This window comes from Lactuca saligna, chromosome 9 (assembly GCF_052625555.1).
Source record: "Lactuca saligna cultivar CGN05327 chromosome 9, ASM5262555v1, whole genome shotgun sequence".
Lineage (NCBI taxonomy): Eukaryota > Viridiplantae > Streptophyta > Magnoliopsida > Asterales > Asteraceae > Lactuca > Lactuca saligna.
In genome coordinates, this window is record NC_136425.1 from 120052735 (window position 1) to 120071257 (window position 18523).

An 18523-nucleotide genomic window follows, 5' to 3' on the forward strand; every position below is an offset into this window, starting at 1 on the left:
GCAGTTTTCATTGAGTACTACCTTCTTCACTTCTTCCATCTTCCTTCTATTAGTGAGAAGTTCGTTAAGGAACTTTGCATATTTGGACATTTGCATGACGGCTTCAATGAAGGGTATGTTGATTTGAAGAGTCTTGATATGATCTAGAAACTTCTGATACTCCTCTTCCTGCTTCTCCTTCTTAGCTCGGGCTGGGTATGGCATGGGAGGCTGGTAAAGCTTTTCAGGGACCTGATCGTTGGTATTTGATGGTGTACTTGCTGAGTCCATACGAGGTACTCGGCGAGTAGGGCTGTCAGAATGTACGTTTTGGTTTTCTGCTTGCTTTTCTGCCTCCTCCTTCTATGATTCCTTGGATGCCTCAGTCTGAATAGGTGCCAGGGGAGTGATTATCTTCCCACTTCTTGTTGTCACTATGTTTATGTGCGCGCCTCGTGGGTTATTTTCAGTTTTGCTAGGAAGTTCGCCCGGTGACCTTTGGTTAATTTGTTAAGAAAGTTGCCCAAGCTGCATTTCTATATTGTGGATAGATGCTTGCTGGTTCCTAAGCATGGTTCTTGTTTCTTGAATTGCAGCATCATGATCACTATGTCTTTTTTCTGAGGCAGGTACAAGTTTGGTGAGCATTTCTTCCAAGCTTGGCTTCGTCTCTTGCACCGACCGACTCCTCCTTTTGGTAGAACCCTCTCCCTTTTTTCCTAAACCTTTCATCCTTGTCTTTCTTGTACTCTTCATAAGGGAACCACTCTTTCTTTTGTTTGCGCCAGTCTTCATCATTTCGGTCTTCACTTGAGTAACACACTTGCGCCTTCTTGTTGCCATTCTCATCTAAATTGCAGTCTTTAGTGAGGTGAGGCCCATTGCAGTTTTCACAACCCACCCGAATAGCATGGATCGTTTGATCCATTTTATCCATTCTCCTATCCATGGTTTTTAGCATATCCATGACCGCGGATAAGTCTTCAGTAGTTGCTCAAGCGGCTCCCCTAGTGACATCATGTCAAGGGTTGTGGTATTCTTTAGAGTGTTTAGAGAATTCTTCAATCAATTCTTTGATAACCGAGGGCGGCTTCTTTGTGAGTGGGCCTTGCGAGTCTAGTAACTATCTGGTTGTGACATTGACTCCGTCATAGAAGATGGAGAATTCTTGCTGGCTATTTAGGTCATGTTGTGGGTAGTTTCTTAGTAAGCTCTTGTACCTCTCCCATGCTTCATATAGCGACTCTCCAGCTTGTTGTTCAAAGTTAGCAATGGCCTTCTTCAACTTGGCTATCTTGGAAGGTGGGCAAAAGTGATCAATGAATTCTTCTTTCATCTTGGCCAAAGTGGTGACTGATCCTGGGGGAAGTGACTTGAGCCAATCTTTTGCAACACCTTTGAATGTCACCGGAAGCATACGAAGTAGTTGAGTCTCGCGGGGCACATTTGAAACATTGAAGTAATCAGCTACATCATTGACTTCATCCAAATGCTTGTAGGCATCTTCATGGTCTTTTGCATAAAAAGGTCTTTTGCACAAGTCCCGGGCCAGTGTCGTCGCGCATCCTCTTCTTCCATTCTCCCATGGGGATTTCATCAATGTTAGCCATTGTGATAGCTAACTCTTCCTCGGACTCGGTTTCATGCTCGTATGTAAGCTCCTCTTCTTCCTCGGTCTCGTACTCGATATCTTCTTGAATTGGGTCTTCGATTGTCAAAGAGGCATTGGATGCTCCTGATTTGATGCTCTTCTTTTTCCCCAAAATAGTCTTCAAATTGGACAAAGGTGACTTCTTTGGTGTACTTGAGCTCTCCACGTCCTTTCCTTTGTTCCTTTTCAATGCGGATTCGGGATCTTCAAACGGGGGTACCAGCGGAGTGTTTGATCCTCTGGTCATGAAAGTCCTGAAATAAACAGAATAAAAACGAAAAAAGAACAAAAAAAATGTACTAAAAAAATCGAAAATTAAACTGCTAAATACGCTTGTACTCACCGAGTAGGTGCGACTGCACTCGGCGAGTATCAGTGTGATTTTGAAAAAATTTTAAACTTAATATTAAAACTAAAACAGATGCTAAAACCTAATTACTAACTACTAAATTGCAATAAATGAACTCTATGCAAGTAAACTCACACAAAGGATCGAAAAAAATTAGGAATTAGATTAATTATTTAGAACTGTTCGCCGGCGACGGCGCCAAAAACTTGATGTGTGTAAAATGCACTTGTTTATCCTTACTTTTTAATAATAAATTTAGCACACAAAGGCAGTGAACCTGTCTTTTAGTGGTATAGTTTAGTAAGTAAGGTATCGAACTCAGGGAACGGAAAATTAAACTAATAGCTAATTTTAACTAAAACAATTAATGAAAGTAAAAGGTTTTTCTTCTAGTTTTTCAAGACTAGAACCATAAAATACTTAATTAACTAAGTAACTAAAGCAAACAACTAATTCACCAAATTTGATAAAGATGTTTCTATTTAGGTTCAACCAATTCACTCCTACGGTTATTTGTATTTATGATAGATTAATTGTTATTGGCTACCAATTATAGTGGTTAGGTTCATGTTCATTACTCCTAACCCATAGACAGTTAACTAATTTAAGCGGTAATCAAGTGTTTAAACTAATTAATTCCCTAGATTAATAATTTGGATTAAATAAGATTTGTAATGGTCAATTAAGTTGTTAGTTCAATTAACCTCTTGTTTGATGGTTTCTCAAACAAGCTCACACATTAATCTTCCTATTGTCTTATTAATCTTAGTTTCATAATCATTATTCCTAAGCATATGGTTAAGTGTTCACATAGACATATGAGGTTAACAACTAAGAGATGTTCATGCAGCCTAATTGTCTTCCAATTAACAGAAAATAGTTGTGATTAATGCATAAGGTTCTTTAACAAACTTAATTTAATAGATTACCAATAAACAATCAATCAAAAACTAAGAATTAAACCATGAGAGTTCCTTGGTTTTCCCCAAACAGAAACAAAAACGTATTTAGCTCATAGTTGCAGTAAAAACAAACAAAAAAACAAGTTTAACTAGATTAAACATATTCAATTCCTAAATTGAAGTGGAATGATTAACCTAGTTGCTTTAATTCTTCAAGAGATTGAAGATTAGAATTCCTCAGCGTCTTCAAAGGTTCTTAATCGCAACTGGATCTTCAAAAACCACTAGAAAAGTTATCCCCTCAGATAAAGGCTTGGTTTTTATAGATATCTCAAAACAGGGTGTACTCGACGAGTAGCAGACCCAACTCGCCGAGTAGACTCATAGTCATCCATCTTAAATCAGGAGTCGTGGCTATCTTCTGGAATATTCTGATGGACTCGCCGAGTAGGCTCGTGTACTCGCCGAGTAGATGACCTTTTGTCCCTCAATCTTCATTCTTTGGTCTTCAATTGCTTTCCCTTGTTCCCTTTCACTCCCAAACATGTCTTTCGGACTGAAAACAAAATTTAAATAGTTTTAAGTACCTTTTGTCCACATTATTCACATAATTAGTTAAAAATTATTAAAAATGTATACTAAATAATTAACTAATTATGCACATATCAGTCTGCTCAAACTCAATGTGAACTTCGATGAGGAATTGGCTATTAACATAGTCTTCCACTCATTGCCTAGCTGTTATGATCAGTTCATTATGACTTATCATTTGAACAAGGAGGAAACCACATTGAGTCAACTTCAAAGCTTGTTGAGAAATGTTGAAGTGGAATAAAGGGAAAGTGTGTTGCCTCTACTCCTGTTATTTTTGCTCCTGTCTTGGCCATTGGGCAAGGGAACGGGAAGAAAGGGAAAGCTCCTCCCATGCAGAACTGGAAGGGAAAGTTTCCAGCCGGGTCATCAAGCAATGGTCCTAAAGGAAAATCTGGTTCTAAAGCTCCTCTACCTCAGATCATAAGGAGGCTACTTGCTTTTACTTCCATTACAAGGGGCATTGGAAACAAAGATACCCCAAGTACTTGCAAGATATAAAGGATAACAAGATTAATCCAACCTAGACAGGTATTTACATTATTCTACCTAAAAATTTTTCACATTCTAATTATTGGATCCTTGATACAGGAAGCGGTTTTCACATTTTTTCTAACTTGCAGGGACTAAAAAGAAGTGAGGATGTGCAGCATGGGAAGATGAACTTGATTATGGGTAATAGGAGATGGCCACCTGTTACCAAGATTGTTATTTACTCTTTAGTTTAGTAGTGGGTTATGTTTAGATTTAGATAATTGTTGCTACTCGTCAAAGATGACACGGAACATCTTTTCTTTCATGGTTTGTAAAGACAAGGTTTTAGATATTCTTTTGATAATGAGAATGGTTATATTTATGCTTATAAAAATAGTGTATTTTATTTTGAAGCCATACCTTGTGACGGCATGTATGAAACTATAATGGTTGTAGACAACTTAGGTAATAGTGTGTTGCAAATTGGTTCGTCTAATGTTTACACAAAGCATGCTTGTAGCATTGTCGTCTTGGACATGTCAACAAGAAACGTATTGCCTAACTCCAAAAGGATGGAGTGTTGGAATTATTTGACCTAAGGTTGGATAACACATCCGAGTCTTTTTTTCTTGGAAAGATGAGTAAATCACCCTTCACTAATTCTTCTGAAAGAGGTGAAGGATTGTTGGATCTCATACACACAGATGTGTGTGGGTCTTTCAGATCTACCACAAGGGATGAAAATCGATTCTATGTGACTTTTACTAATTATTATAGCAGATATGGATATATCTACATAATTAAGCATACGTCAAAAACTTTTGAAAAGTTCAAAGAATTCAAACATGAAGTTGAGAATAAATTGGGCAGGAAGATCAATATGCCCAGATCTGATAGTGGTGGTGACTATCTTAGTATCGAGTTCCATGAATCTCTCAAGAACTATGGAACTGTTTCACAATTAATACCTCCTAGGACACCACAACTTAATGGTGTAGTTGAGAGGCGTAATTGAACCTTATTGGACATGGTTTGTTCCATGATGAGTCAAACTTCGCTTCCAATCTCATTCTGGGGGTATGCCTTATAGACTGTTTCCCATATTCTTAATCTTGTCCCAACAAAGAAGGTTGCCAAAACACCTGACGAGATATGGACAGGGAAGGTTCCCTCATTGGCACATATCAATGCTTCGGATTGTGAAGCTTTCGTTAGATGAGAGACTAACAACAACCTTAAACCTCGAAATGAGAGATGTCTTTTCATCGGCTAACCACAAAAGTCCTTTGGATACTTCTTCTAGTGAAAATGTGGTCTTCGTATCATGAAGGGGAGTCTTTTACGAGAGAGAGAGAACTCATATGAAAATAGGACAGTGGGAATACAACTGATCTTGAGGAAATTCAAGAGCCAAGCAATAAAGGAACCTCTAACACTAGCAATCAACCTGAGGAAGAAATTCCTGTTGAACCAGTTGATGAATCGTTACCTCTTAGATGTTCCAACAGAGTTAGGATGACAACAGATGTTCCAACGGTACACACTTTCAAGGCACGACTGGTTGCAAAGGGAATTACTCAAACCCCAGGATTTGACTATGATAAGACCATCTCACCATTGGCTGATTATATTCTAGCGATAAGGATTTTAAGAAATAGTAGTAAAAGACTAATTGGACTTAGTCAAAGTACATATTTGGATAAGTTGCTAAAACGTTTTAGCATGGAAAATTCGAAGAAAGGAGAGTTGCCTATCTAGACTAATACCAAGTTGAGTAAGACTTAGAGTCCGAGTACCGATGCAGAGATAGAAAAAATGAGTCGAGTTCTATATGCTTCCACCGTTAGATTGATCATGTATTCTATGACATGTACTCACCCTGACGTGGCTTTTACTTTGAGCATGGTTACTCGATATCAGGGAAATCCAGGTAAAGCTCATTGGATAGCTGTCAGGAACATTCTTAAGTATCTGTGAAGGAGTAAGGACTGGGTCCTTGTGCTTGGAGGTAGTGATGACTTAAGAGTTTCTAGGTATAGTGACGCCAGCTTTTAAACAGACAAAGACAACTTCCGTTCTCAATATGGTTGGGTGTGTACCCTTAATATAAGAGCGGTAACTTGGAAAAGTTCCAAGCAGGAAACGGTGGCTGATTCAACCAGTGAATCAGAGTACATTATAGTGAGAAACGCATCGAAAGAGGCTATATGGTTGAAGGAATTCATTGGAGACCTTAGAGTTGTGCCAGCCATTAAAGAGCCGATGGAGATTTTCTGTGATAATGAAGGAGTTGTTTCCTTAACAAAGGAACCAAGAGATCATGGTAGATCTAAACATATTGACAGAAAATACCACTTCATCATACATCGAGTAGAAGGACACCTCGTCGTAAAGAGGGTGTCATCTGAAGAGAATCCTGTTGATCCACTCACAAAGGGTCTATGTAGGGTTAAGCACGTCCAGTATGCGAGGAGCATTAGTTTGAAGGATGATATTTGTTTTAGCGATTAGATAGATAGATAGAAACTTGTAACAAATAAATGTAATTGACATTTGGCGATTAACTAATGGAGATTTATTTATAAGTATTGTTTACTGTCTTTTGTCAATTGTTTGTCATTGTGTTTCATTTTTGCATGTTTTACTTCCCGAATAATTAGATTATTCAAATATCCACAGTTGATCATACTTTGGAAGTATGTAGTGAATTAAGGCTGTCATGAATTGGGTTATAGATTGTCTAAGGGTTTAGACATAGAAATGGTTTGCTACAACATTCATGAGTACTTTTCAAATAGGTATTTAAGCATTGGATTTAACCCACACTCAATGAATTATTTCATCAGATGTATCACGAGTAATTTTGAGACGATAATATCATATAATCTTTAAACAGAGATATATGAGTTGTTATTTACGAGTTGGTTGTGCATTGATAATACGAAAATGCATCAGTAACTTGGTGTTATAAAACGTATTAATGTGCATGATTTGATGAGTAAATAGTGCAAGAATATAAGACAAAGTTTATATGTTCCTTTCTCCCTAACAGGAAAAGCGATATCTTAGGCCCCTCGATGATTTGGTGTTAACTTATGTGTCCGGACTGAGTTGATGTGTTCAATTAAGTTCTTTGTCATTACAAATCATAAATAGGGAAACAAAATGTTGGACGATGAGAATGACTCTATTCCATGTCATTTTTCCACATGATATCTTGCAGAATAGAGAATTATATGATCCCTTATTATAGGACACGTTACTGACTAGGTTAGAGTTCGACAGTGGCTTTGAGAGCTACAATTTGCTAGTCAATTTATGAAGTTATACTTTCAGTTATATTTATTAGACTTATCCAAGTGGGAGACTGTTGGATTAGGTGTCTAAACCCATTACTATAATTGGTATGTACTTGAATTGATAGTAGCACAGTCATTTTGGGTTGGCTTCATACTAGCTGTTAGGGCCAGTATCCTCAAAGCATTCAGGATCCTCAAATCTCCTCAGATATTTAGGATCCTCACCTATCTCAGGATCCTGACTATTACTGTTATTATTATTAACATTTATAACGGTTATATTCGTTCATGACTAAAACATGTGCAGAAATAGTCAAGGCAAGACTTATTCTCAACAGAGTTTCATCTCAACTATGCTAAAGACCCAGAGAACCAAGTCATACAACGTTTACAAAGATGGTCATAGAGGATCCCAAGAATATCGAACATCTTTTTGGCTAGTTCAGACTATAAATTGACACTTGTATCTCGCACACGACACACTGCTAACTCGGAGGTTACTCAAAGAACTTTTTCCTTTGTTTTAATTGAAATATTCTCTATAATCATCATTTTATATTAATAAAATCATCAAGGCAGGTGATCATCATCACCTCCCAAGGTTTTGTGTTGGAGATCCTAGCAAGCATTAAGGGGTTTCCTTGTAAACAATCGTGTCATTCTCTTTACCTTTTTCTATTGCACAATTCGAAAATCATAGCCTCCCATTAAATTTGGTTGATCATTACTTGTGTAATTTTTTACCAAAATAATTTGGCATCCACCGTGGGGTTGTGGTGTTCAAAATCCTCGAAAAGATCATGTCTACACAACCGATCCTTTCTTCATCCTCCGCTCCCTCCATTCCATCCAAAAACCTACCACCTCCTACGGGTAGACCCCCTGGTCAGAGGAAGAGGAACTTCCTAAGATCACTTACTATTGTTTTTCTGTGGGTGTTTTAGGTATAATCCATGCTATGCAGGATCTCGGAGACAAAAAAAGTGGACAAAGAAGGATAACAAGTCCACCAGTTGGAAAGACAAGTCCAAATGGTGTGCTTACCATGAAGATTTTAGTCACATCATGGAGGATTGTATAGCCCTAAGGAAATAGATCATCTACCTCCTGGGGAATCTCAAAGAAATCCTCGGGAGAAAGAAATAAAAATCCAAGGAGAACAGCCAGGATGGTCAAAAGATCTTGGAGAAACCAGGATCTCCACCCCCAAATGCCAAGATAATTAATGTTATCTAAGGCGGATCTAATATTTGTGGTACTTCTTACTCTCAGGCTAAAAGTCACACCAAGGTCTCTAAAATAGAAAAGGAGGATAGACCACAGAAGAATAGCATGCTTAGCAATGAAAAGGAAATCACATTTGACAAGATGGATAGGGAAGGGATCCAGGATCCTCACCATGACGGACTCGTGATAACACTGTACATGGCCAACCACTTCGTCAGAAGGATCCTTGTTGATGGAGGATCCTTAGTCAACTTTGTACTCTTAGATGCACTAAAAAGGATGAACATCCCCGAATCGGAGAAAATCGAAAGATCCTCGGTCCTTATAGGATTTAGCGGGAAACAAAACACACTATTAGGGAGATAAAGCTACCAATATACTTAGAGGGGGTAAACTCTATACAAAATTTATGTGTTATTGACACTTTATCTTCGTATAGTGTGATATTAGTGAGACCGTGGATCCATGAGATGAAAGTGGTTCCATCAATATATCATCAGTGTGTAAAGATGCCTACTCCATGGAAAACAATGAAGATGGTGGGAGATCAACATGAATCAAAGGAATGTTATAAAACCTCTATGAAGCACATGACCAAACATTAGCAAGCATAGCATTTAAGGAAGGCGGAACAACATGTTATAGAAACTAAGGAGCAAGATGCGAAGGAAGTGCCCCTAAGCACTGAATATCCTAAAGCCGAATTCCTCATAGGATCCTCAATACCTGAGTAAATCGAGCAAGACCTGTTAAACTTCCTTCAAACCAGAAGCAAGAAATTCGCATGGAAACATGATGATATGACAGGTATAGGTAAGAGTATTATCACTCACTAACTTAATATTGATCCTTTTTTTAGGCCAATAAACCAAAAGAGACAAAATTTTGCATCCGAAAGGAATTAGTGTTGGGTTTTAAGCAATCTAACACTCCTAAGTGTACATGCAATCCTAAATACCTTGGATCTATGTTTTCTCTATTGTACATGCAAATATCAACTTTCCAAGGTATTGTTCTATTCTAGGATACAAAACTTTGAATAACACAAGTTAGAATAACATACCTTTTGTTGGTGCTTGTCTTCATGAAGCTTGAGTGCCTAGTGCCCCAAGTGTGACACCTCAAATGGTTCACACAACACCATAAGCACTTGGAATAACTTAGAGAGAAATTAGAACTCTTCATGAAATCGTTTATGCCCTCACACATACACATAGTGTTAGTCCACGATTTCTTGAGCCATAGGATTCTTTTATATGGTGGCTATTAGGGTTACACCATGTAACTCATGACTTTACCCATTCCTTATGCTCCATGGATTTTAACCTCCATGGAGCATCCATGGGTCACCCCATGGACTTAGTCCAACATAAGGAATCTTTGATCACAAGCCCACATATATAAGAATGAATGATTTACACAATCAACCATATATATTTAATTAGTCTCCTTTTGATCACTTAATTAATTCCAAATTAATTCTTGATCAATACTAATTAAATAATCTTATTAATATATTAGAACTTATAATATATTAATAAACCTTAAGTGTTATTTCTCTCATTTTAGTCTATCCAAGTGCATGATGCCATGCAACCCAAATGGACCATGCCGGGTTGGGTCAAGTCTTACCAATTATAGTTATGGACTTAGACATTAATCCAACAATCTCCTACTTGGATAAGTCTAAAAGTATTATTGCAAGTATGACTTCCAAACCCAACTAGCAATCGTAGCTCTCAAAAGCTTCTGTCAAACTCTGACCTTGTAGATGAACTCTGACCTTTGTCAATGACTTGTCCATTAGATAAGTGATCATATATTCCTCCATTCTAGATATCATATGGACTGAGAAATGGATTAATCATTCTCTCTGTCCATTTGTTGTTTCCCGATTTCTGATTTATGACGACTGACTAATTGAACAAATCAAATCAGTCCAGGCCCAGCCGAGCACTTACTTTTGTCATCACTAAATCATCGAGGGGCCCACAGATATCGCTTTTATCCCGAAGGTAAAAGGAATGGATAAACTTCGACTCATATGCTTGTACTAACTATTTGTTGAATCATACACAAAGGCACGTTTTATAACATCGACTTACCAATGCTTTTACGTGCAATCAATGTATAACCAACTCATAGTCAACAACTCACATCTCTAGGTTTGAAGAATATAAGATATTATCGTCTCATGATTCACTCGTGATAAAATCCATGAAGTGAATCCAAAGGAGCATGGGTTGAATCCAATACTCAGCCCTTATGAGTACTCATGAATGTTGTAGCAACTATTGCATTGTCTAAAGCACTTTAGACAAATCATACAAGCCAAATTCACGACAGTCTTGATTCATATCTACTTCCAACATATGACCGACTGTGGATGGTTTGAATAACTTGTTCATTCGGGAGAACGACCTAGTTATTCTGGAAGTCAAAACATGCAAAGTGAAACACAAAATAATACTAGTCCTATATGGCCTCAACACTTTGAGCGTAAATAAAACACCTTTTATCTAAGCACCATATTGATCACTCATTATTCATGTTTCGATTAATCAACTTAATACTTGAATTGAAACAGTAGTGATGCCATGCTCCAAGCATGCATACTATGTTTCTCTAAACAATAGCTATGCCATACTCCAAGTATGCACACTATGTTTACATATGGTCATCTCTTTGTGAAATGTATATCAATTGAACATAACTTCAATGATCCTCATCTCACAATCCCAATCCTTATTGTAAATGTAAGAATACCAAGTTCTTGTCATTTACCGTAATCTATGCAATGATCCTCTTTTAATGATATTCACACAAGTCACAAAGACTTGGCAACAAACATTACAAAGTATTCCCATGGAAAGCAATTCCTTGGAGATAAAGTCTCAAATTCAAAGTACATTCCTTTGAACATCCTTCTTTGCATTTACACAGATTCAAAGAATAACTTCCACCTATGGAAACAATTCCATATTCCCATCTTGACCATCACTTATGAACAAGAGTTGCCTCTTTCCAAAATATGTCAATACGATCCTTACTCTATACTTCCAATTGTCCATGAGTAACCAAACTTTGGAAAACCCCAAATTGTTCTCGACAATTGTTTAATCATCTTAGTCATATCCAGTTCTAATCCATTTTCCCTTCTTAACGCCCTAAGCATTAGGAAAATTTAGAATGGATGAATATTATAACACATGCAACCGATCCTATATCCGAAGCATATGGGATACGATTCATGCTATAATATTTTTATTTGCCATGTTCTCATAATTCGAACGATGAAGAGGGATGCCGTAATCATAATCGAATTTTGAGAAAGCAACATATATAGAAATCCCTTATGTTGAACCATTCCAACATAACATTCATATATATTCTTGACTAAAGTTGATAAAAATCTCAATCTAAGCTTGTAGAATTAAAATGAAGTATAAATTTCTCTCCCTTAATTATAGTAAAAGAACTTTTTCAAAGAGAGTTGAAACTTTTGTTTTCTATAATTAACATTGCTAACTTGCAACATAATCATCAAGCTCCCACTAGCATAATGATTATTATCTAACTAGCATAACACTTTATGCTCCCACTAGCTTTGACATGTACCTAGAAATCAGTCAGATTTCTGATACTAGATTGCCTTGATAAGACTTTATCAAATCATACACCTGGAGTCTAATCCTTTCCTTAGATAGCTCACATGTGAGTCTAAACCTTTTTCCATTCTCATTAGTTAGTGTGTCGGTTAACCACACATGCTCCACTAACGACATGAGAATGCAAACTTCACACTTGCTATCCACTTAAATCTACTTAGTGAAAGAGTTTCCTCACTATCATTTTCATGAATCGGAGAGAAACCTTATGACACTTAGATTTAATGGTGTATGTTTTCTTATCCATGTGAATTGTCAAAACCATAGTCACAAGACAAGGATAATGAAAAATCCAAAACTCATATGGACTGAACTCAATCTAATTTCTTGCCACCTGGCAGCTCAAGGGCCTACCATTGCTTCCAAGTTGTTATGCAACCAGTTGAGAACTCTCAGAACTCCAATGCAAACCCAACTTTTACTGGAATGGGCATAGAATATGTCAACACGATAGGTTACAAACCTCAAGTCGTGGTCTAGTGATTAACAAAACTCCTGATTAGTTCTTGAATCTATCTTAAGATCCTTTTAAGACTCCCACTGACCTCTTGACATATAAGACTCTCTTTGCCAAGAACCATTCCTTGACAAAAACGAATATTCAAGAGTTAGTGCAGATTCTTATCAAGTTAAACACTTCTCACAATTGATCTTAGTTGGTCTTTGTTTTATCCAAAACATCACAACTTACCAATTACAAATGTACAAGAGTAAGAACACATTCTACTCTACATTTAACAAGTGTTTTAAACCTTTTTAAGATTATGTCACTCAAGGCTTAATCTTGGAGTATGACTCTAAGATTTAATTTTGGAACGAAGTATAATTTATCTTTTGATCTAACCATTTCAACAATTCACGATTCCTCTCCTTAGTCAAACAAAATGTACTAAGGTGTCCTTAGAGGATCAATTGTGACATGGTTTCATAATCATTAAGATAATCATAAAACAAGATACTCAAGTACTCTCCCATCTCTTCAGATTAGAGAAACTTTTATCTTTCTGCCTTATTTGATTCTTCTTACTCATTATATCTATCATTAAAACTTTTCCAATGATCCAGGACTATACTTAAACCTGTAAGTATAACCATATTTACTAAACTTTAGTAAATCATAATGAATAACCTTATCAACTTTGTGGTGGACCTGATCAGCGCACAACCAAGTGTATCCGATCCCTTAGTCCTTCACTTGACTCACACGCGAATGTGAACAAGGAATTAGTCTTAATTTCCCAAATATATAAAAAATTCTCATGATCATACAATACAAGTTGTATGATTCCAAGTTTCTATCCAACTGAAACTTGAGTGATGAAAATCTTTCCTTATTTGGTAAATTATGACACTACCACTAATGAAAGAATCAAATCCATTTACCCATATTGCTTCTCAATGGAAACATATAATCAACAATTTTTCACAAATGCCATTGTAAGGATACTTAAAATAAATAAAATCAAAACCATTTTTCTTTTATTTTAAAATTTTGCGGAAAAATTTATCCTTACAATCCATATGGAAAACTTGTTGTTATCTATTCCTAAGCAATATATCATAACTCTTAAGTAACAGCTCAAAATTCTGATCACCGAACCATGCGATCGAAATCCATCTTCGCGATCAGAATCAACATATACTTCCTTCAAGTTTCTTCACCTTTTCTTTTATTATTAAAACATCAACATATGACCTCGTCACATTATGCAATAAGAATCTCAGAATAGAAACTTAATAGAGTTAGACAATGGACTTTACCTGAAGTAGAGTCAAACCTATTGACTTTACCATCCTTAAGATGTTTTCAGGTAAATTTAGCAGCTTCGTAACCAATGTCTTTCCTTTGGCAACAGAATCATATGGATTCTTTGGAAACGGTACATGGAACTATCACAAACTTAACCTTTCTCTTTACCATTTGGTCAACCAAGTTGACTATGGCCGATCCCTTTCCATTGGGAAGAGAAAGTTTTTCCTGGACCTCCATTGTCACCATTTTCAATGTCCAAATAGGTTTGGAAAGTAGATCTTCCAATTCAATTTGCTTTACTAATGCTCGAAATCATTGCTGATTTAGCATCTTCGAGCAAATAGGTAAGATCATTAAGGGTCTTGTCGCGACCTGTCATTAGGGAGTGACTGAAGAACCAAGTCAGCAGCCAGCTACCTCGAGACTTCGACACCCGACTCTCCCGACTTGTCAATATGTGGCTTAATCTCCAAGATCTAAGCACATATAGACTTTGTTTGCCAATAGGGATTGAGTGACTTAGAACTTATCAAGTCTTAAAACTTGTGGGATAGGGAGATTTATTAGAGGAGGTGGATGAAGTGAAGTATGATTTCTAGTCCCACAAATACCCAACAAAGGGATTGATCTTTCACCTTGATTGCCATTTGGGATATCATCTTCATTAGGTAGCTTGTTCCTAAAGATTTGGGAAGACCATAGTTGTCTAAACTAGACATCTATAATGGGAGAAATTCAAGTTAGTTGATTTAAAGTCCTTAATATAACACCCAATATGAAATATTAAGGCTAGGACCCAACAACCTATTTATAACTGGAAGAGGGATGCCGAAACCCAAATTATAAAATAGTTGAAGGTAGGTAAATGACGATTTACCAATTTCACCATGAAAACGAAATATTTTATTATTGGGTTTTATTGGTTTTTGAAACTACTAGATCTTTTGAGATACATTGAACTTTTCAATGGCATGTTTGAATCTCAATTGTGCCCTCTCAAGTTTGTGACTGGGATGCCGAGGATCACAAACAAGGTGTGAATAACCATACAAATTGACTTGGTACCCTCAACAATATTACCTAATCGATGTGCCGGTTAACCACACGCGCTCCACTGATCTATAATAAAGTCAAGTTACCCTTTGCCACTCTTACTAGTCCATGTTAGTGTGCCGGTTAACCACACACGCTCCATTAACGACTTGGTAAGGTACAAAGTGTAATTTTATGGGCTAGCACCTTTTCACATTTTCCTAAGTAACTAAGATTGGGAATTTATAAGTGTTTAGTTACTTAGTATTTTTCATTATACTTTTAATGAATATTTAAAGTCGTATCCTACCCGTTCGGCTAACGACCCTCCACCGATCAAGGAAGCGGTGGGTGAGAGTGGACACCCATTAAATTGCCATTTTATAGGCAGTAACCTTATACCCCCCTTATAGACCGGCTTCGTGAATGAGGCCTACTAACGGTAAGATTGACTTCCTCTTATACATATCTATATAATTTAAATTATAATAATAGTATAAGGGTTGAATTTTAAACTTTTCAAAAATTCAATGTTTAATTTGGAATTAAAGTATACATGAGGAGTAACTTTTCAAATTCCAAAACTTGAGGGCAAGTTTTGAAACTATTTCAAGACTCTTTAAATCATAACTTATGAGTTTAATGGTTCATTAATGAAGACTCTTCATTTTAATGTAACCCCTTATTCATTAAAAACACTTTAAAGAAGTGTCTCTTCAACATCCATAACTTGAGGACAAGTTATGAAGTCATTAAACTATTTAATGGAAAAAACTCTTACATTTTATGTAACCTACAAAACTTTTATGAGTTTTTAAGATTCATAAATATGACTTTTCACATAACTTGAAGACAAGTTACAAAAACATATTTTATGAACTTCTAAATTAACTCATAAATCATAAATCAAGGAAACATAAAATTCTTGAAAAATTCATAACTTAAAGACAAGTTATGAACTCCATACAATTTTCAACAAGATCATGAATTATATCAACAAACTATTTGCATAGAAATTGCTATGATCTAACAAAACTCATAAGCATGATCATTCATAATCAACAATTTTCAAGAATAACATGAACACATATAAACTTGAAAATTTTATTATAGCATTGAAATTGGTTTAACATAATCATTACCACATTAAAAACAAGTTTTATAAGCCCAAAACAGTCAAAGGTAATGATTCTAGACCAATTCCAGCACCAAAACTCGAAAATATGTTGTCTGGGGTTCCAACTCGTCGAGTGCACGAACAAACTCAGCGAGTTGGATGCATTTTGCCTTGGACTCGTCGAGTCCCTTCATGGACTCGGCGAGTCTGCTGCGCAGACAGCACCAAAAGTCGATTTTTAAGCAGTTTAAGCAAGTACAATAAGAAAACAAGCCTAGGCTCTGATACCACTGTTGGGTTTTGAGCAATCTAACACTCCTAAGTGTACATGCAACCCTAAATACCTTGGATCTATGTTTTCTCTATTGTACATGCAAATATCAACTTTCCAAGGTATTGTTCTATTCTAGGATACAAAACTTTGAATAACACAAGTTAGAATAACATACCTTTTGTTGGTGCTTGTCTTCATGAAGCTTGAGTGCCTAGTGCCCCAAGTGTGACACCTCAAATGGTTCACACAACACCATAAGCACTTGGAATAACTTAGAGAGAAATTAGAACTCTTCATGAAATCGTTTATGCCCTCACACATACACATAGTGTTAGTCCACGATTTCTTGAGCAATAGGATTCTTTTATATGGTGGCTATTAGGGTTACACCATGTAACTCATGACTTTACCCATTCCTTATGCTCCATGGATTTTAACCTCCATGGAGCATCCATGGGTCACCCCATGGACTTAGTCCAACATAAGGAATCTTTGATCACAAGCCCACATATATAAGAATGAATGATTTACACAATCAACCCATATATATTTAATTAGTCTCCTTTTGATCACTTAATTAATTCCAAATTAATTCTTGATCAATACTAATTAAATAATCTTATTAATATATTAGAACTTATAATATATTAATAAGCCTTAAGTGTTATTTCTCTCATTTTAGTCTATCCAAGTGCATGATGCCATGCAACCCAAATGGACCATGCTGGGTCGGGTCAAGTCTTACCAATTATAGTTATGGACTTAGACATTAATCCAACAATTAGATCATCCAAGAAGAAGTGGAAAAGCTCCTTAAGACAGGGATGATCAAGGAAGTGAAGTTCCTATTATGGCTAGCTAACATGGTTGTCGTATAGAAGAAGAACGACAAATAGCAAGAATCTGTAAACTACACGGATCTTAACAAGTCTTGTCCTAAGGATCCTTTTATTGGGTTTTGATCATTCTAACACTCCTATGGTGTACATGAAATCCTATAAACCTTGCATCTATGTTTTCTCTAAAATACATGCAAATTTGATTTCCAAGGTTTACAACCTAACTAGCATGTTATGGGGTACTTGTAATATAAAACATTAAGTAGAATAACATACCTTTCTTTTGTAGTTGATTGCTTGGAGTTTTAGAGCCTAGCACCAATAATGTGGATGCCTCATGTGGTGTCACAAATCACCCAAAAAAACTTGGAAATACCTGAGAGAATATGATGCTTGCTAAAATCGGCCACCTGTTGTTTCTCATACACACTAGTGTCAATTCTAGAACCCAAGGACCTCTTTATATACTATGGAGGATTAGGGTTACACCCTGTCATAACTTGAGAAATTCTATAGTTATTGGAGTCTAAACCCTATCTAGATACTTATAAATTCACAATGTAATAGTCTATGTTAACTATTGTAATTTATGTTGAAATAATAAAAATAGAAATTTATGGAAATTAAAAATAAGGTCAAAAATGAGTATTAAATAAACTCGTTTGGAATGAACCAAGCACTAGATATTTTAATGAGGATTCCAAAAATATAAAGAAATCCCAGAACCGAGTTATAACGAAGAAGTTATGACCAATCGAAGATCTGCGACAAACCTGGCAAAACACTGTAAGTGTAAAAATAAAGTTTTTAAATAACATAATTTTTAGCCTTAACTATCTAAATGAAAGTTGTAGAATACGTTAACCTGACAAAGTCTGTAAAGCGAACACCCAAATCTGACTTCGTATGAAGGAGTTATGATTTTTCTAAGATTCGACTTAGCAGTACACAAGTTAAATATTCAAAATAAAGATCAGATGATTTTTAGCCGACATGACCTAAACGAGAATCGAAGGTGTTGTTAATACTAGTACAATGGTAAAAAGGCAGAGAGAAACGGACTTTGGATGAAGAAGTTGTGAATTTTTAATGGATTTTCTTGTCCCGGTCTGTTAAAAATAATAATATTAAAAATAAAAGTAAAATACAAAGATTTCTCGTATGAATAACATCAATTTGATTATTTAGTTTATGGTTATTATAAAATAAATATTTTACTGGTTTAGAATTTATTACATTAACAAGCAACTAAACTTTAAAATGTATAGTTTAGAGAGCACATTTTTTGGTTTCAAGTTTGAAAGCACATAAACATAGTATAATACAAATAGAATAAGCATATAAAACAATCATCAAAAAACAAATGTA

The 18523-nt window shown here is 36.0% G+C and overlaps 1 non-coding gene across 1 annotated transcript; it reads left to right on the forward strand.

Annotated features, from left to right (window-relative positions):
* Positions 1–1160: 1160 nt before the first annotated feature.
* On the forward strand, positions 1161–1267 carry LOC145019063 (small nucleolar RNA R71). The gene has a single exon (XR_013667383.1). It is a non-coding gene; the product is annotated as a small nucleolar RNA R71 (small nucleolar RNA).
* Positions 1268–18523: the final 17256 nt, after the last annotated feature.